Below are 22,084 nucleotides of genomic sequence, written 5' to 3'. Positions count from 1 at the left end.
GTCTGTGTTGAAAGCACAGGAGTTTTTTACGCTTACTACAGCTATGTTTACTATATTTATCGTAGGAATTTTAATTGACAATTTGATGTGGTGAAAACAAAAAGAGCATAAAAATATTTTGCAGTGTATATTTCACTGGACACTGGAGGCACTGAAAAAGAGGCAAGTTATTAAAACTGGCCAAGTTTTGTATTATGTGTTGTTTTACATAAATATAAGCCTATTTCAGTTGTGTCAATGTAGTAATTATCCCATTTGCTTCTTAATATATATCTCTTAAGGCCACGTATCCATATTTAATATGCTAATTGAAATGAGAAATTATTACTTACTATTTTAGTGCTTTTGTTGTGTCAACTTGCACCACAGAGTAGAACATACACACTTCGCTTTCCTTTGGACATTTTTCCCCTGCTTGCTCTTTCTCCGGTGAAGATATAACAGCATAATACATGGAATCTAAGTTGTCTTCTAGGTCTCTTCTTTCACTTATTGCATATGGAATGCCTATTCCAGAAATTAACATTTTGTTAAAAAAAAAGGTTGTGAATTCAATTTAATTAAAATGTGATGAGAATTGCGTAGTCAGTAATAATTATTATTACAAAAAAAAATGGCGGTAAAAAGAAAAAAAGATAGCTTCATAAATAAAGACAGCTTCATTCAGATGGTGGCATGGAAATATTAACAGTGCAGGGAAAAAAATCAGTTTATTACAAGTGCTGAAGCCCATTTGTTTTTAAAATAAGGAAATGTATTGTCTGGTTACTTACATTCATCACCCTGCAGTTCTGTTGCATCTGAGTCGCTTTAAAATAAAAGGAAACAAATTCATATAAATGCAATAAGTAGCATAAACGTGTTTTTATTAGTGGTTATAGGAGGGTATGTTTACAAAGAAACCTTCATTTTTCTCAATTACTGTTTTGTATTCTTCATACATTGTCCTTATTTTCCATTTAAATACATTATAAAAAAAGATTACCACGAAGATCCAGTAGAAATGTTATTCCTACATTTTCAGACTCCATAGCTTTATGTGATAAAGCTATGGAAATACTGAAATAATTAAAGGGACATAAAAAATAATATTGCTCTTTCATGATTTAGACAGAGCATACCATTTTAAACAACATTCCAATTTACTTCTATTATCAAATTTGCTTCATTCTTGTGGTATCACTTGTTGAAAGAGCAGCGATGCACTACTAGGAGCTAGCTGAACACATCAGGTGAGCCAATGGCAATCAGCAGCTAGTTCATAATAGTGTATTGCTGTGCTTAAGCCTACCTAGGCATGCTTTCACTAAAGCATACCAAGAGAATAAAGCAAATTAGATAATAGAAGTAAATTGAAACGTTGTTTAAAATCACATGCTCTATCTGAACCATGAAAAAAACATTTTTGGTTTCACGTCCCTTTAGGCTAATATTCTACTAGTTAACATAAGTCATTACATGCTTTTGTTGCCAATGCATCATAGCAATCAAATAATTAAGCACAGTAAAGATGCTAGATTGTGTATAGAAACATTTCCAAAATCCCACACTATAATCTGCCTTTTTCTTCAACCCAAATCACCATGGGGCCTATTTATCAAAGCATCAACCAAAAATATGCATGAATTCCGGGTCGTAATTGTCGCGAGATTGATCCACCGTAGTTTTCTTAGTGTCAAGATCGGCAAATGTTGAAATTTGGGACATAAAATACGATTCCACAATCTCAATCCGACGCAGATCGATGCGAGTTGAAAACAGTGGTATTTGTGTGGAATTCTGTTCATTTGCCCTCCTATTTGACACTATTTTAAGCTCTCACTAAGTTATCAAAAATTCTACCTTTACGCTCGCATTTTTCCAACGCAGCGTACCTAGTTTTCAATCCGCCACCCTTGAGGTCGCGGATCCCATAGAACTCAATGGGAGTCTGAAAACACAGAAAGCTTGTGTTCGATGCTGCAAGAGAATGAAGCATATTACATAATAAAAGTAAATTAGAAACTTTATTACAATTGTATACCCTTTCTAAATCAAACAATATTATTGCTCCACATTTGGTGCACTAGTAGATATAGGGAGAAAAATGAAAATTACTACTTATGGATTATGCTACAACTTTGTCTCTCATTACAAAGCAAGGTGACAATATTATTTCTACATATTTGGTGCAAAGTTTTGCTCCAAACTTGTTGCACTAATAGATATAGAGATAAAAATGAAATAAATACACAACATAATATAGCTAACTTCCTTTTTATTTGTTGGAAAAGTCTATATGCACCATGTTTAAGCCATGTAATATAAGTCACACTGTCCACTTTGCGCCATACTTGACTCAACACTTTTTGTACCAATTATGACGCAAACTCCTAAATAACCCACACACTAGTGAATTTTTCCACCACTTTTGATTGGAATATGCATAATCACATGATTTATGACATCATCCAATATGATTCAAATACACATCATAAACTATCACTAACAAATCAAATTGCTTGATACTTGTGTCATTGATCACTCATCAGAACTTGTAAGTGCCATTTGTTACATTGTGTATTATACTTTGAAAGTATGTATATGTGAAATTAGTATTAAAGATAAACATAGATGCTGACATAAGGACACACAGTGTAATATTTTAGACAAGGATTTTAAAATTCGAATTCATGTTTGATTCAATATAATCTTAAGCTGATAGCTCAAAGGGATAGCCCACCTAGCTGTAAACTGTCATGATTCAGATACAGCAGAAATTAAAATCACCTCTTTACTGTCATGCTATTTTCAGTGTATTCCTTCCTTCTCTTGAATTTATTTTTCAGTAAGAAATGTCGTCTTATATGCCAGCCCCTTTTATAACACCTGTGTAGGGTGGTTTTAAAAATAGATTGCAATCAGGAGGGGTTAGACAGGTGTAGAGAGAAAACTGACCCAGCTCTTAAAGGGACAGGAAACCCCAAAATATTCTTTCATAATTTGGATAGAACATACAATTTTAAACAACTTTCAAATTTACTTCTATTCTCAAATTTGCTTCATTCTCTTGTTATCCTTTGCTGAAGGAACAGCATTGCACTACTGGCAGCTAGCTGAACACATCAATTTAGCAAATTACAAGAGACAAATATATGCAGGCACTAATTAGCAGCTAGCTCCTACTAGTGTAGGATATGTGCGTATTCTTTTCTAACAAGGGATACCAAGAGAACAAAGCACATTTGAAAATAGAAGTTAATTTTAAAGTGTTTTAAAATTACATGCTCTGTCTGAATCATGCAACTTAAATTTTTACTTTCCTATCCCTTTAAAATATACATTATATATGTGTGTTTATACATACTACAATATGTCTGTACAATATTAAAAAGAATTAGAATAATTCACTATCCACTTTGCACCAAATATGTCATTACTTGCTATATTCGCAATTAGCCCTGCTCAGAAAAAGAATACATTTACACTATATACAATAATGTGCTAAAGAGAAATGTGCTTGTTCGTGGACAGTAATGAAATGATACTGAGTAGAAACAGTAGTTGGATAGATAGACTATCCAACAAAAAGTATACACTAAATAGCACTCCAAAGTCCTAATAATGATAAGGCACTATAAGAGACTTCATCTCATTATAAGTAAATAAAGGGGTCAGATAGAATCAAAATAAAATATAACTTTTAATGATAATATTAAAAACAACCAAAACATACAAGATACATATGTTAAAACTACGAATTGGAGGATGTTCAACGTGTATGTGAAAGTGTGTGCTAGATTAGTAGCAACACAAAGGTCCAAATAATTAAGGAGTGACCCTTTGTCAAAGCCGATAAGCGGCGAAACATGTCGGGGAATTGGTAAGGAGTCCAGTGAACTCCTGTGTTTTAGGTAGCATTTTGGAGGCACAATTAGCGTGACCTTATATTTCGTGGTCCTTTTTATAATTCCTTGGGGGCATTAATGTGTAGTAGTACTCTATACAGGCTAATTCACTGACCCAGCTATTAGTTTGGAGTTACCCGGCTGCAGCAAAACGCGCTTACAAGCTATTCTAAGACTGGATAGCTAGAGGACATTTTAACCACTAGATGCCGAGTTTCTCTGTGTACTATTAATGCTCATATTTAGCCCTGTTTAGTTGCTATTACACTTCTCCTAACATACGTTATGCTAATCTAAATATATGAACTACCGATTATTGTTATTGGTCTAGCTAGACCCTAGCGATAGTGCTCAGCTGAATCTATTCAGCACAGCTCATTACCGAGTAGATTTCCGTGGAGCTGAAACAATATCGACATACTTAACAAAAACTTGAAAATCTTATCTCCACCTAGCTACAGTGATGTGAGCATCGCTGTAATTAGTATTGTGTCATTTAAAAGTAGACTGTCCACGAAGAACAGTTAAAAACACATTTTAGATACAAACTTAACAATCATGTCAGTTACGCTTTCCCTGCATTTATATCAAATCACACTACTGCTTATGTATGCCATTAACTTATAAGGCAAATTCATTGTCAATTATTCAGTGAATAAATATGGAGTTGCAGTTTTACTAGACATATTGCGAAACCATTTGTAAATTATACTTTTACTGAGTTTCTGGGATAGCAACATCACCATCAACTGTGATTGTGCCATAACAAGTAAATATTTAACTAAGATTACCTATCTTATATAAACCTAATAGTTGCATTGGGGTTTTTATATAATTCGTGCTTACTGGAAGATGCTTTTTCTGTAATTGTCAGGCTAAGCAACATGTATGGTGTATTTTACTTTATGCTGACAAGCATCTAGCTACATATAGCCAGTTATACTACTGTTGGTTTATTTTTGATTCACGTGTCTAACCCATAATTACCTGTTCTCAAGGATACAGTAACCATGTTATAACTACATATCTGATTTAATTTTGGGTTCACTAGTGTTTATCTCTCAATAGTACTTGTAACTGCAAAACTACACATACACCAATATATATACATATTCTTCCACTTAGCAGCATTTTTTGCTATTACACTAATTCCCTATCAAGTGCTCTTTTAAATTCTTTGACACCTATAAGGTCTATCATCCGGTTCTCTGAGCACTATTCAAATAACACTCAGTGTTAATACTGCAATTCCCTTAAAAATAAGAAGTAGTAGCATATGCTGTTTTTTATCTTATTTGCTTCATCACGAGTGACTTCCTAGACTTACCTTTGTGAGTGACTCATCACGTTGGTTTAATGCAATCATACAGCACCCTACTAATTTTGGTTTGATATGATTTGTATAATCGTAGTTAATAGCTCAACTTAGCTATTTAACTCAATGTAGTAGCCATATCAGGGTATAACCCAGCCTCAATACCTACTACTGTATCTATTTGTTGTTTTTTGACTCAATTCCTTTAGTCATAGGCTCAATATCTATTACCAGTCACGATAGTATCAATACAACGTGGTGCTATCTCTTGAACCTAATATACTTTTATTTATGCATAATCTTATGATACCCACGTGTTTTTAGCATATAGCAAACTCATTTTGGATTTACCTGTGAGCTGGTACTTACTTTACCTAGGCACTTAACTCACTGTTCTTAGTTTGTCAGTGTTATTTACTCTCAGTCAGTACATTATACCAGCTGAGCAACTAAGTACTACTCTGGATAGACTTTGAATATAATTTGAATATATTTATCATTAGCGGTTCCACTCCTTAATTATTTGGACCTTTGTGTTGATACTAATCTAGCACACACTTTCACATACACGTTGAACATCCTCCAATTCGTAGTTTTAACTGTATGTATCTTGTATGTTATCTTGTAATATTATCATTAAAAGTTATATTTTATTTTGATTCTATCTGACCCCTTTATTTACTTATAATGAGATGAAGGCCTCTAGTTATCAACGTGTCTACTTTACCTGCCTTCGCCGGTTCAATACGCCCGCCTAAGCTTGCCTACCATCGCCACCGCGGACCTGAAAAATTTTGCCTAAGTTATCAATAAATCTGTCAAAAAGCCGTGCACCAAGTACGGGGCGATGAGCAGCGGACTGTGAGAGTTATCACTCATCCGATCTCGCTGCTCTTCGGCTTTTTGACAGCTTTATTGACAAGCTGTCACTAAGCACCCACACTAACTACACTGTTCTACCCCCATACCGGCGCCCCCCGCAACTAAATAAAGTTATTAACCCCTAAACCGCCGCTCCTAGACCCCACCACAACTCTTATAAATGTATTAACCCCTAAACCGCCGCTCCCGGACACCGCCGCCACCTACATTATACCTAGTAACCCCTATCCTGCCCCCCTATACCGCCGCCGCCTATAATAAAGTTATTAACCCCTATCCTGTGGATCCCGGACCCCGCCGCAACTAAATAAATAGTTTAACCCCTAAACCGCCGCTCCCGGACCCCGCCGTAACCTATCTTAAACTTATTAACCCCTAATCTGCCCCCCCCTACACCGTCGCCACCTATAATAAATGTATTAAACCCTATCCGCCGCCACTGTAATAAAATTATTAACCCCTAAACCTAAGTCTAACACTAACCCTAACACCCCCCTAACTTAAATATTAATTAAATAAATCTAAATAATATTTATCTTATTAACTAAATTAATCCTATTTAAAACTAAATACTTACCTTTAAAATAAACCCTAAGATAGCTATAATATAAATAATAATTATATTGTAGCTATCTTAGGATTTATTTTTATTTTACAGGCAAATTTCAATTTATTTTAACTAGGTACAATAGCTATTAAATAGTTATAAACTATTTAATAGCTACCTAGTTAAAATAAAGAGAAATTAACCTGTAAAATAAAAACTAACCTAAGTTACAATTACACCTAACACTACACTATACTTTAATAAATTATTCCTATTTAAAACTAAATACTTACCTGTAAAATAAACCCTAAGATAGCTACAATGTAATTAATAATTACATTGTAGCTATTGTAGGATTTATATTTATTTTACAGGTAACTTTGTATTTATTTTAGCTAGTTAGAATAGTTATTAAATAGTTATTAACTATTTAATAACTACCTAGCTAAAAGAAATACAAAATTACCTGTAAAATAAATCCTAACCTAAGTTACAATTAAACCTAACACTACACTATCATTAAATTAGTTAAATAAATGAGCTACAAATAACTACAATTAAATTAAATTAAATAAACTAACTAAAGTACAAAAAATAAAAAAAGCTAAGTTACAAAAAATAAAAAAAATAAGTTACAAACATTTCAAAAATATTACAACAATTTTAAGCTGCTTACACCTAATCTAAGCCCCCTAATAAAATAACAAAGCCCCCCAAAATAAAAAAATTCCCTACCCTATTCTACATTAAAAAGTTACCAGCTCTATTACCTTACCAGCCCTTAAAAGGGCCTTTTGCGGGGCATGCCCCATAGAAAACAGCTCTTTTGCCTGTAAAATAAAAATACAACCCCCCCAACATTAAAACCCACCACCCGCATACCTTTAATCTAACCGAAACCCCCTCAAATAATCCTAACACTACCCCCCTGAAGATCATCCTACCTTGAGCCGTCTTCAGCCAGCCGACCACCGATGGAACCGAAGAGGAGATCCAGAGCGGCAGAAGTCATCATCCAGGCGGCGCTGAAGAAGTCTTCCATCCGATTGAAGTCTTCATCCAGGCGGGCGCTGAAGAGGTCTTCCATCCGATTGAAGTCTTCATCCAAGCGGCATCTTCAATCTTCATCCATCCGGAGCAGAGTGGAGCCATCTTCACACAATCCGACTCGGAGCCATCCTCTTCTTCCCGACGACTAACGACGAATGAAGGTTCCTATAAGGGACGTCATCCAAGATGGCGTCCCTTCAATTCCGATTGGCTGATAGGATTCTATCAGCCAATCGGAATTAAGGTAGGAAAAATCTGATTGGCTAATTGAATCAGCCAATCAGATTGAAGTTCAATCCGATTGGCTGATCCAATCAGCCAATCAGATTGAGCTTGCATTCTATTGGATGATCGGAACAGCTAATAGAATGCGAGCTCAATCTGATTGGCTGATTGGATTAGCCAATCGGATTGAACTTCAATCTGATTGGCTGATTCAATCAGCCAATCAGATTTTTCCTACCTTAATTCCGATTGGCTGATAGAATCCTATCAGCCAATCGGAATTGAAGGGACGCCATCTTGGATGACATCCCTTAAAGGAACCTTCATTCGTCATTAGTCGTCGGGAAGAAGAGGATGGCTCCGCGTCGGCTCGTCTGAAGATGGCTCTGCTCCGCTCCGGATGGATGAAGATTGAAGACGCCGCTTGGATGAAGACATCAATCAGATGGAAGACCTCTTCAGCGCCGCCTGGATGAAGACTTCAATTGGATGGAAGACTTCTTCAGCGCCGCCTGGATGATGACTTCTGCCGCTCCGGATCTCCTCTTCGGTTCCATCGGTGGTCGGCTGGCTGAAGACGGCTCAAGGTAGGATGATCTTCAGGGGGGTAGTGTTAGGTTTTTTAAGGGGGGTTTGGGTTAGATTAGGGGTATGGGGGTGGTGGGTTTTAATGTTGGGGGGGTTGTATTTTTATTTTACAGGCAAAAGAGCTGTTTTCTTTGGGGCATGCCCGCAAAAGGCCCTTTTAAGGGCTGGTAAGGTAATAGAGCTGGTAACTTTTTAATGTAGAATAGGGAAGGGAATTTTTTTATTTTGGGGGGCTTTGTTATTTTATTAGGGGGCTTAGATTAGGTGTAAGTAGCTTAAAATTGTTGTAATATTTTTGAAATGTTTGTAACTTATTTTTTTTATTTTTTGTAACTTTGCTTTTTTTATTTTTTGTACTTTAGTTAGTTTATTTAATTTAATTTAATTGTAGTTATTTGTAGCTCATTTATTTAATTAATTTAATGATAGTGTAGTGTTAGGTTTAATTGTAACTTAGGTTAGGATTTATTTTACAGGTAATTTTGTATTTCTTTTAGCTAGGTAGTTATTAAATAGTTAATAACTATTTAATAACTATTCTAACTAGCTAAAATAAATACAAAGTTACCTGTAAAATAAATATAAATCCTACAATAGCTACAATGTAATTATTAATTACATTGTAGCTATCTTAGGGTTTATTTTACAGGTAAGTATTTAGTTTTAAATAGGAATAATTTATTAAAGTATAGTGTAGTGTTAGGTTTAATTATAGCTTAGGTTAGTTTTTATTTTACAGGTTAATTTCTCTTTATTTTAACTAGGTAGCTATTAAATAGTTAATAACTATTTAATAGCTATTGTACCTAGTTAAAATAAATTGAAATTTGCCTGTAAAATAAAAATAAATCCTAAGATAGCTACAATATAATTATTATTTATATTGTAGCTATATTAGGGTTTATTTTAAAGGTAAGTATTTAGTTTTAAATAGGATTAATTTAGTTAATAAGAGAAATATTATTTAGATTTATTTAATTAATATTTAAGTTAGGGGGGTGTTAGGGTTAGTGTTAGACTTAGGTTTAGGGGTTAATAATTTTATTACAGTGGCGGCGGTGTAGGGGGGCAGGATAGGGGTTAATAAATTTATTATAGGTGGCGACGGTGTAGGGGGGGCAGGATAGGGGTTAATAAATTTATTATAGTGGCGGCGGTGTAGGGGGGGCAGGATAGGGGTTAATAGGTATAATGTAGGTGGCGGCGGGGTCCGGGAGAGGCGGTTTAGGGGTTAATACATATATTATAGTTGCGGCGGGGTCTGGGAGTGGTGGTTTAGGGGTTAATACATATATTATAGTTGCGGCGGGGACCGGGAGCGGCGGTTTAGGGGTTATCATATTTATTAGAGTGGCGGTGGGCTCTGGGAGCGGTGGTTTAGGGGGTAATACATTTATTTAGTTGGGGGGCAGATTAGGGGTGTTTAGACTCTGGGTACATGTTAGGGTGTTAGGTGCAGACATCTCCCATAGGAATCAATGGGATTTCTGGCAGCAGCGGACGTGAACTTTCGCTATGGTCAGACTCCTATTGATTCCTATGGGATCCGCCGCCTCCAGGGCGCTGGGCCGGAAAAGTGCCGAGCGTACCTGCTAGTTTTTTGATAACTAGCAAAAGTAGTCAGATTGTGCCGAACTTGTGTGCGGAACATCTGTAGTGACGTAAGAATCGATCTGTGTCGGACTGAGTCCGGCGGATCGAAGCTTACGTCACTAAATTCTACTTTTGCCGGTGTCTAGGGCTTGATAACTAAGGCGAATCAGCCTCGCCACAAATACGCTGCGGAATTCCAGCGTATTTGAGGTTGACGGCTTGATAACTAGGGGCCAAAGTCTCTTATAGTGCCTTATCATTATTAGGACTTTGGAGTGCTATTTAGTGTATACTTTTTGTTGGATAGTCTATCTATCCAACTACTGTTTCTACTCAGTATCATTTTTATACACAGCACCATCCTAAGAACTCACTGGCATTGAACTGGAGTATCCTTCTACTAGGCAATAGTCCGCCTTAACATTTAGTAGTGCCATTGGTCTTTTTTCCTTTTGTCAGTAATGAAATAATATAAATAAAGTTGGGAAAACCCAAATAGCCACAACATTGATGAATGTTAGTTAACACCAGTCCAATACTCTTCGCATCGTACTTGACACGCATGCTTTTGATGGCTTTTTTGATAAATAAGGAAATCATATTCAGATGCGCAACAGCAATGTTTAGCAAGCGTATTGACGCCGGCAAATGCAACATAGTTGATGCTTTGATAAATATGCCCCCCATATGTGTTTTTAAGACAACAGTGTAGCAGTTTGACCTCTCTTGCTACCACTAATAAAAACAAAAAACTATCCCATATCCTGTAAACTTCCCCACTGTGGACCCTCCAACCAAAAGGTCCCCCAACTAAACTGACCCTATTGGTAATATCCCACCCACCACAAGGCCCCTTATCTAAAATGACACAGCCCTTAGACTCTCAAAACCCCTTAAACCCACTAAGTTAAAAAAAAAAATACTAAAATCAATTATAAGTTAAAAATTATTAATCCTGCATAAATTTGTGTCCTCTTCTTACTGCACCTGAGTTAGACATGCTGCAGGGTGTTCAGAGGGAAACATGCATTGTGCTGCTGGACAGCAAAAAAAATAGTGATCCTGGACAGCATTATTCATGTTCCTCCCTGCACACCCTGCAGCATGTGTAACTCATAAGTGTCCAGGAAAACATGGCTGAGGTGGCAACCCTACCCTTGATATGTTCTGCCTCTTCTCCAGAATTATTTATTTTAATACAGTTCATCTGCTCCTTCCATTTTTATTTTTCTTTTGGCTCATGGTCAGCTATTATTTTAGTTAATTTTAAAAATGTAATTCAACCAATTCATCCTGTTGCTTTATCTTTATAAAATAAAAACATCCTAAATGAATGTACTGTTATGGGGGGGGTGGTATTTTTGCAATGGGGTTATGGTGGTTAAGGGGTCTGGCCGTTGGGGAGGTTAAAAGCAGATGGAATTTTATGGTGAAGATTATGGCAATAGGTGTTAAAAGAGAGATGGTTTGTGATAGGGTTATTACAGAGAGAAAACAGGGGCATTTTCATTGCATTGGGGTTATGGCAGCTAGGTGATTGATTGGGATGGATTTTTTTTGGGGAGTTCTGGCATTAGGAGAGTTATAGCCAGGTTATTTTGTTTTGTGGCTTATGCAGATTAGGGGGTAATAAGGGGGATTTTGCTTTGGGGTCTAGGAGTTAGGAAATTACTTGCAGTCTGGCAGTTTAGGGGTTATTGTTGTTTATGTATTTTAGTTGTGGGAGGATAATTGTGATTGGGGTTTATTGAGATTGGTAGTAATTGCTAGGGGGGGCTGTAGTTTAGTAATTAATAGCATAACTGGGGCTTAGTTGTGGGGGTTAATTGGGATGGGGTTATGTCAATTAGGGGGTTAATTCTGATGGAGGGATGGGTGGTTTAGGATTTTTTTATTTTGTTTTTCAGGTAATTTTTTGTTAGCACTAGAGATAGTGCTGTTGTAAAGCACTTTGGGCTTGCACAATGTATGCCGCTCACTAAAGTTTTGAAAGGTACAACAAATGAACCATCTGCTGGATATAGCAGGAGTGATATAAGGTTTTGTTGCCATTGGTATTTTCACACTTCAGTTGTAATCTGGCCCACAATATTTTAAGTAGTTGATTGCAGCGAAACCTCCAAAACAATAATCACATATACTAATTTTATGCATAATATGAACTCATAAGAATTACTGTAACGGTTAATTCTGTGAGATATGAGATTTTAGTTAAATATTTAACACATTAAAGCACATCTCTCAATAAAAGTTATACTAATATTTAAAGGGGCATTAAACTGCTGAGTACAACTACAGTAACATGGTTACTACTCACAATGCCATTGTTTCCCTCCTTTGCCTGCAGCTGTCTTCAAAGTCGTTTTCTTATTTTCAAACTTTACAATTATCAGTTAGTTAAGCTCTGCATCTTCACACTGGGTACCGCCATCTTGGAGCTTATTTTTGTTGCGTAACTTTTAAACTGTGCAGAAAACTACAAGACTGTATCACTTCAGCACTATCTATTATGTGACCTTAAAGTGATAGTAAATCCTAGTGTTTGTGAAAAGCTAGGATTTACCATTGAACAAATAAAGGGGACTTTCAGTCATTCGCCGCACTAAGCTGCTCAGGCTGCCCATGGCAGAATGCTATTTGGCTGATAGGTGATGTTTCCACCTCTCAGGCAATAGCAATGCGGGAAATCCGGCTTGGCGTCGTCTGGCACCAGATATCCCGCATGGCTATTGGCTAAGAGGTGGAAACGTCACCTCTCAGCCAAATAGCGTTCTGCTGTGGGCTGCCTGAGCAGCTCAGTGCGGCAAACACTGCAATCAATTAAAGGAGCTTTCAGCAAGAAGTATTTTATACTTCATAACTGAAAGTCCCCTTTATTTGTTCCAAATGTAAATCCTAGCGTTTCACGCTGATATGCAAAGTACAGCTGTGAAAAAGTCAGTAACATCACAGATCTGCAAGAGTGCACTGCTTCTATAGGATACAGCAATACACGTGCTACAAGATGGTGGCCTCCAGTATAAAATGCAGAGCTTTACCAGCTGCATTCTGTAATGAGTTAAAATAAGAAAACAACTTTAAAGAGAGATGCAGGCACAGAATGAAAAATAATAGCATGATTAGTAGTAACCCTGCTACTGTAGTTGCAGTTTAATGTCCCTTTCATCTCTTATCAAATTAGTATTAGTTAAAGGGACATTAAACACTAAATAAATGCTATATAGAATGATGCATTCAAAGAAACCATTAGTCTGTGAATAACATGTAGATGTAATTTTTAAAGTTTCATTAGCTGTTTAAATGTTGCCAAAATAAGTGTAAAGTTTTAGTGCCTATAAAACATTTGGAGTTGTCATGTTGTAACTAAGGTTACCTTCTCTACTGTAGCCAATTAGGGACAGTTATAAACAGGCCACTAGAGTGTGCAGCCAATAGCTGTGTGGAATATAACAAAGTTCTGCACTTCCATTTCTAACAGGGACTAAAAAGCTCACAATTTCAGAATGGAATTACAGGAAAAGGGGACAAAATAAACAATGAAAGTATATTGCAGACTTTTTTATATATATTTTATTTATCATTTTATTATTGCCATCTCAAAGTGTTTAATGTCCCTTTAATGTAATAATCAAACTACTCAAGTACAATAATACATATCAAATCAAAGAGATAAACACATATATACATGGATACATTACCTATATTTTTTTCCCTTCTTTTTTCCTAGAAAGAGTTAACATATGTATAAGAATTCTACATTTCCTGAAACAATATTGTCTTGTTTTTGTTTTGTTTTTATTATTTCTGATTACTCTTTTTTTATCAGCTCACCTTTAACACGGACAAAGTACACCACCAAAAACATTATACCAATGAAGACTCCTCCCACAGTTCCAAGGATAATATACAAGTCTGTAAAACAAGATGATTCCAAGATTTAATCTGTTAACGTCATTCACTGATATACATTAAAGGAACAGTCTACACCAGAATTGTTATTGTTTAAAAAGATAGATAATCGCTTTATTACCCATTCCCCAGTATTGCCTAACCAACGTGGTTATATTATAACACTTTTACCTCTGTGATTACCTTGTATCTAAGCCTCTGCAGACTGCCCCCTTATTTCAGTTCTTTTGACAGACATGCATTTTAGCCAATCAGTGCTGACTCCTAGGTAACTCCACGGGTGTAAGCACAATTTTATCTATATGGCACATGTGAACTAACGCCCTCTTGTTTTGAAAAACTGTCAAAATGCATTCAGATAAGAGGCGGTCTTCAGGGGCTAAGAAATTAGCATATGTGCCTACCTAGGTTTAGCTTTCAACTAAGAATATCAAGAGAACAAAGCAAAATTGATGCTAAAAGAAAAGTGGAAATTTGTTTAAAATTACATGCCCTATTGGAATCATGAAACTTTATTTTTGACTAGACTGTCCATTTAAACATGGATAAAAGGAAAATTGCTTATTTTAATTTACATAGAACAGGTATTAATAACAATAGGTATTAAGCCATTTTACTTTGAGAAAGCTTTCTGAAGTCTGTTTCTCAGCATCAAGTAAGTTTTTCAGTTATAAGTTGAGTTTGAGCAATAAGGGAGTTAGAGCAACTAAAGGATTAGAGCAAGCAAAAGTAAATATAAACATTTTACATTTATAAATGGAACCTTTATAAGTATGTGTGAGAATCAAATTCAGTGCACAACTTTTGATATGTTTGCATCTTTGGAGCAGCCACTTCAGGGACCATTTGTCTGTGGCAAGTGTGAGCATATTATTTCTTCAGTAGCTTGTTTTAAAATTTTGGAGAAACAAATTGTAACACTGGTTTATATTCAAGCACTTGAAAGAGATATGGATATGACTGTACAGGTTGTTCATGGTTCTATCAATGGGGATGGAATTGATTCAGAGAAGCTAAAGTAGTTGGGTCACAGTAAGAAGTGAAGCAGGAGTAAGCGAAAGAGACAGACCAGTTCTGAGTTGGCACACTCCAAAAGATTTGCCAGATTGAGTGAAGATTTGGGGGATATTGAGCCAGGTGTGGTTATGTCATAGAGGGCTGTTCTTTCTAACAATCCAGTGAACAATCCTCAAGCTGCAAAAGAGGGGTACACAAGTCTAGGCCAAAGACAGATGTTAGTTATAGGAGACTGTATTATGAAGGTAGGTTGATAGGGTAATTTTTCATCAAGATCCCTTAAATATAACAGTTTGCTGACTTCCAGGGCCATGTGTTAGGAATATTGTGGAGTGTATTGATACATTGTTAGATAAATCTGGGTCTGATCCAGAAGTGATGGTAAATATTGGCATTAATGACAGATGTCGCGGATACCAGGCTGCCAAGGCTACCCCCCCCCCCCCCCCCACTACCTGGCTCTTTCCTTTTTACACCAGTTTTGGCCTTTTCATGGCTTACGGGATCACTCAAGCTCTTCCAGTTTCTTGCTTTGCTGTTTGTACCTCCTCACGGAAGAGCTGATCGCTGATCACCTAACCCCTTTCTGGCTGTTGGGCTCCTGGTGGAACTACAGTCTGGCCGCACCACCCCAGACACCCGCTAACCTATACCGCAGGTAGCTCCATCTGCCCTTTGCCCCAGAGCTCCACTCTCTTGGGAATTGTTACCCCCTAGGGAGAGCCAGAGGTGGGGTGATTGCCTGAAGGGAACTCCCTTGGGAACTTGGGCTTTTGGACCCCCTACAGACCCCTACTCCACCTGGCTTACCCAGTGTACGTTTGATCCACTGCTGCTCCAGGCCCCAGTGACAGATTATGTCGCTTTTTGGACTGGGACACCTTGGGCCCCAGAGCTCTCCATTGCTACCCGGGAATAGCTGCCGCTCCCTCGGGATCACCCCAAAACCACGCTTTTTGGATAACAGGGACTGTATGGGGCTATGGATACTTTAGGTGGTGTCAGCCTGTCTGGAGGGGTGAGAATGGCAGTGATCTGGGACCCTTATCAAAATGAGCTGGGTGTATATAAGTGACTGTGTTTTACAATAAAGTCTGTTCATGTTTCACCTGAATACTGGTCTTGTCTGGTTATTTGGGTGGTGTCTTGCTATAATCACTTCTCTCCACTCTATAGCTACAAGTTCTAGGTACAGGAAGGACCCACTTGGCGGAACTACCCAGTCGGGGTAGCCGAAGTCCATCACAAATGGTTGGCAGCAGTGGGATGCTTCTGTCTACCTGTGACATCCAAACCACCAACTAAGTCCTCTTCGGATGGAGCAGCAGTACTCTGAGCTCAAGACTTGTTGGAAGACTTGTTGGAAGCTCATGGGCAAGTCACCAGCAACAAGTCAAAGACAGCGATCATCACCGAGTTAATGTAAGGTGATCAAGCCATCGAGCTGGCTAGTGAGCCCGGCAGCAGTTGGAGCAGCGACCGGCCCAGTGAGGCATCAACAGGGGGAATAGCCATGTCCGAGATCCAGAAGGAGATCCAGTGGCAACTGGCCCTCTATGGGACCACCCCACCAGAGAAGGTTATCACTCATATAATCGCCAACGCCACATGCCTCTGAATGTTGAAGGTCCAGAAGTCTATGGGGGGAGCAGTGTCATTCACTATGGAGCCTCCTCTCCCACCAAACAAACTACCACACAAGGCTTTCTGGGCCTTTAAAGATGGGGACAAGGAGATTGACAGATACCTCCAAGTGTTTGAGACGCAGTGTGAACTGCAGGGTGTTGCCAGTGCTGACGGAGTCACCCTCATGATCGGGAAGCTATCAGGAAGGCCCTTAGATGCTTTAGAAACTATCCCCTCGGATGACAGGTGGAACTATGACCGGGTGAAGGAGCGCATCCTAACCAGATATGCCATCATGCTGGAGGCTCACTGGCTGAAGTTGCGAGGGCTAAGGAAACATGAGGGGCAGCCTTTCACGGAGTGGGCACACCAGTTCACCCGCTCCTTGGACTATTGGTTCACAGGCTGCCAAGTAACCACCCTGGCCGAAGCCACCCAACTCATTCTTCTCGAGCACTTCTATGATCACTCCACGCCGGAGGTACGAGAATAGGTCAGGGATTGGAAGCCCTAGACAGTCGACCAAGCTGCTGTCTGGGCCAATCAGTTCTTGGATGCCCAGCGTCAGGTATGACCTGAGCCTCACCCAGTTATTCGTTCCACTGCCGCTTCCACCCACCCACCGGTGGCTCCCCAGTACCCCCAGACCCAGCAGGCACCCCCCGCTCCTGCAGGCCCTGTCCACCATGGAAGGCAAGGATCAGATGTTGCAAGTGGGACCAAGTGAGCCATGTTCGGTCCAACTGCCCGAGCAACCCACCCCCGGCTCAATGGACAAGAGCACCGGCTGTCGGCTCCAGGGCCTCTGCTCACTGCTTGGAGGCAGAGAGCTCTGCTGACTACTCTGCTTGGAAAGAGGAAGAATTTGGGGTCCTACATGAGGTGGACCCCGAACAAGCAGCAACAGGAGATAACCGCCTGCACCACTGCCAGGTGGTATGGATCAACGGCCAGCAGGCCCAAGGACTGGGGGACAGCGGAGCCACTGTCATCCTTGTCCAGTCACACATGGTCACCAATTCGGACCGGGCATGGAAGTCCATTACAGTTCAAGTGGTTGGGTGTAAGGTGCTCTGGATCCCTTCAGCACAGGTCCACCTGGATTGGGGTGCCAGCTCCCGTGTTGTGGAAGTAGGGGTCATGAACCATTTACCAGCAGAGGTCTTGCTGGGAAATGACCTGGGGCACCTTGCCTCCCCCTTTATATGGGATAGCCCCACTGATGCTTGCCCAGTTACCACCCGTCAGCAAGCTGGATGTCAGACCACCGCACACGATCTGGGGACCCAGGTAAGCCACTAAGCCCTGACTCCTACCCTCACTGCTGACCATTTCTCCTGGGCATCTCCCACCGACTTTGCCTAGGAGACATTGAAAGACCCGACCTTAGCTCCCTACCATGCCTGGGCAGGGACCAACCCAGGGGGCATAGGTGGGGACCATTTTGAATAGGAGGGAGGGCTCCTATACAGAGTTACCGAGAAGTGGGGAGGCAGGCAGTTGCCCAAGCACCAGCTGGTGGTACCACAAAAGTATCGATATGACCTGCTGCGTATAGGGTACGACATTTCCCTGGCAGGACATCTAGGAATCACTAGGACCTGTCACAGACTGACTCTGACCTTCTTCTGGCCAGGGGTTACAGGGGATGTTAGATAATACTGCCGGACCTGTGAGGTTTGCCAGAGAGTAATCAAGACAGGGGACCACTCTAAAGCCTCCCTGCATCCCCCCCCCATCATTAATGAACCCTTCAGCAGAGTAGCTGTTGACAGCCCCTCAAGGAAAATATATATACTGACAGTGGTAGATTATGCCACCCGATACCCGGAGGCAATCCCCCTGGCCAATATCCAGGCAGAGACAGTAGCCGATGCGCTGCTCCAGATATTTTCCAGGGTGGGTTTTCCCCGGTAAGTGATTTCAGACCAAGGAACCCAGTTCACTTCTGAGCTCACCCAGCAGCTATGGAGGCTTTGCAGGATAAGACCCCTGCCAAGCTCTCCATACCACCCCCAAACTAATGAGTTGTGCGAGAGCTTTAACAGGACCCTGAAGCAGCTGCTTAGGATATTCTCTGCCTCTCACAAGGATTGGGAAAGATACCTGCCACACCTCATGTTTGCATGAATCCACTGGGTTCTCCCCCTTTGAGTTATTATATGGCCGGAGGGTGAGGGGGGCCTAGACCTACTTAGAGCCCACTGGGAAGGATCAGTTGGGGAGGAAGGGGATTGTGGGGTACATCCTGGAGTTCAGGGACAGACTGAAGGACCTCGCCAATATGGTGCGAGAGAACCTTCAGGTCGCCCAAGGTATGCAGAAGCGGTGGTTCGACAGGAATACTCGTAACCGTACCTTAGACATGGGCAAAAGGTCCTGGCCCTGAAGCCTGTCAAGACGGACAAGCTACAGGCTTCCTGCCAGGGACCCTATTGAGTAGTAGAGCAGCTGTGTGACACAACCTACCTGGTAGCAAAAATGATCAGATGACCAGGTCTGCCGGACCTGTCATGTGAACATGCTGAAGGCATAGCAGGAGAGGCCAGAGGAAGTAGCCGCAATATGTGCTCTGGCTATGGAGGACTCAGAAAGTCTCCCCATGTCGGAGCTACCCGCGTGGAATAGGGCGCCCACAGGCATAGTGGACATAAAGTTAGACGAGAGGCTGGGGACTAGGCAGAGGGAGTAAATCAGACAGGTACTAGAGAGCCGACGAGACATGTTCTCCACTGACCCTGGGTACACCTCTGTAGCGGTGCATCGAGTGGAGACCCCGGTGTACCGGGTCCCCGAATCAGAGCTTGCTTCCATTGAGCCGTAATTCCATTTGCGTGCAATCGCAAATTGATAAATATGCTGTTGGAAGCAATATTGTTTATCAACTGCTTCCAACGGCCCGATATAACCCAATTTTGGCAACCGGACAAAGTATAGGAAGCCGCTAATCTTTAAATTATACCCGGTTTCCAATGCCCACGCAAGCCGTTACTACACTTTGGGAGGCTGCCGATACATTAACAAAAATTACACCCAGCTCAACTAGGTGTAAAACAGGAAAAAGGTGCTCTTTGAGACCTTTTCCCATTGAAATCTAACCTGACACGTCAAAACTCCTCTATCCGCCATCCTCCCCACATCACAACTTATAATAAATGTATTAACCTCTAAACCGCCATGCCCCACAACGCAAACTAGCTGTTTAAACTATTAACCCCTAATCGTCAATGCCCCACAACGCAAACTAGCTATTTAAACTATTAACCCCTAATCGGCAATGCCCCCACAACGCAAACTATTATATCTATTAACCCCTAATCCGCAAAGCTCCCACATCGCAAAGTATCTATTTAAACTATTAACCCCTAATCCGCCATTAACCCACATCGCAATTAACCTAATAAATCTATAAACCCCTATACCACCAAACCCCACAATGCAAATAACTAATCACTAAGCCCCCTAACCTAATAGCCCCTAAATTAACCCCATTACATAAATTAAAATAATCCTAAATTACAATAAAAATTAAAAACCTAACATTACTTTAAAAATAAAAAATACTAAGTTTAAATTAAGCTAAAATTACAGAAAATAAAGTAGTCTAAAATTACATTAAATAATAAACAAAATTATCAAAACTAAAAAAAATAAACCTAATCCCTATGAAAATAAAAAAGCCCCCCCCAAATAAAAACACCCCCTAATCTAATACTAAACTACCAATAGCTCTTAAAAGGGCCTTTTGTAGGACATTGCCCTAAGTTAAACAGCTTTTTTACCTTTAAAAAAACTAAGTTCCCCCTAACAGTAAAACCCCCCACTCACCAAACCCCTCAAAATAAAAAAAAACTAACACTAAAAAATCCTAAACTCCCTATTGCCCCTTGTATGTGCATTGCCCTTAAAAGGGCATTCAGCTCGTTTACTGTCCTCTTTTACTATTGAACAGCCAATAGGATTTCACTAGCTCTCATCCTATTGGCTGATTTGAATTTGAAGAATCAAATCAGCCAATAGGAATGAAAGGGACGCCATATTTAATAGCATACCTTGAATTCATTATTCAGTGTACGGCAGCGATCATACGCAGAGTATCCTCCATGCTCCATGGCTCGGCGGTCGCCGGTCTTCAGTTCTGCGGTCGCCAGTCTTCAGTTCCGTGGTCCTGGATGAAGATAGAAGAGGTCGCCGCATGGAAGAAGACTTCCCCATCAGACTTCAGGAACCATGAGTACCTATCTGGGGGTTAGAGTTAGGCTTTTTTTTTATTCTTTTGGGGGGTAATTTTTTAAATTAGGGATTTGGAAGGTGTAAAAGAACTGAATGCCCTTTTAAGGGCAGTAAAAGAGCTGAATGCCCTTTTAAGGGCATTGCCCATACAAATGCCCCTTATGGGGCAATGGGTAGTTTAGGATTTTTTTATTTTTTTTTTATTTTGGGGAGTTTGGTGGGTGGGGGGTTTGACTGTTAGGGGAACTTACACCTAGATTTAGAGTTTGGCGTTAGCCGACAAAAGCAGCGTTAAGGGGTCCTAACGCTGCTTTTAGCCGCCTGCTGGTATTTAGAGTCAGGCAGGAAAGGGTCTTACGCTCACTTCCATACCGCGATTCCAGGCTACCGCAGATCCCCTTACACCAATTGCGTTTCCTATCTTTTCAATGGGATCTGCCTAACGCCGGTATTTGGAGTCTTGGGAGAAGTGAGCGGTAGACCCTCTACCGACAAGACTCCTACCGCCAAAAAAAGTCAGTAGTTAAGAGCTTTATGGGCTAACGCCGGTTTATAAAGCTCTTAACTACTGTGCTATAAAGTACACTAACACCCATAAACTACCTATGTACCCCTAAACCGAGCCACCCCCACATCGCCGCCACTATAATAAAAAATTTTAACCCCTAATCTGCCGACCGGACACCGCCGCCACCTACATTATACCTATGAACCCCTAATCTGCTGCCCCTAACATCGCCGACCCCTATATTATATTTATTAACTCCAAATCTGCCCCCCCCCAAGTCGCCGCTACCTTACCTACACTTATTAACCCCTAATCTGCCAACTGGAGCTCGCTGCCACTATAATAAATGTATTAACCCCTAAACTGCCGCACTCCCACCTCACAAACACTAGAATAAATAGTATTAACCCCTAATCTGCCCTCCCTAACATCACCGCCACCTACCTACAATTATTAACCCCTAATCTCCCGCCTGCAACGTCGCCGCTACTATAATAAATTTATTAACCCCTAAACCTAAGTCTAACCCTAACGAAATAATATTCCTTAAAATAACTAAATTAATCCTATTTAAATCTAAATACTTACCTATAAAATAAACCCTAATATAGCTACAATATAACTAATAATTACATTGTAGCTATTTTAGGATTTATATTTATTTTACAGGCAAATTTGTATTTATTTTAACTATGTACAATAGC

General features: G+C 39.9%; 1 long non-coding RNA gene across 1 annotated transcript in view; it reads right to left on the bottom strand.

The window, feature by feature from the left end:
• Positions 1 to 13,928: 13,928 nt before the first annotated feature.
• LOC128665178 (uncharacterized) overlaps positions 13,929 to 22,084 on the bottom strand; it is a 39,524-nt gene continuing 31,368 nt past the window's right edge. The window contains exon 3 of the long non-coding RNA XR_008403019.1: positions 13,929 to 13,999. This is a non-coding gene — a long non-coding RNA (uncharacterized LOC128665178). The remainder of the gene's footprint in view (positions 14,000 to 22,084) is intronic.

The sequence above is a fragment of the Bombina bombina genome, chromosome 6 (genome assembly GCF_027579735.1).
Source record: "Bombina bombina isolate aBomBom1 chromosome 6, aBomBom1.pri, whole genome shotgun sequence".
Classification (NCBI taxonomy): Eukaryota; Metazoa; Chordata; class Amphibia; order Anura; family Bombinatoridae; genus Bombina; species Bombina bombina.
This window is presented reverse-complemented; position numbering and strand designations above follow the sequence as displayed.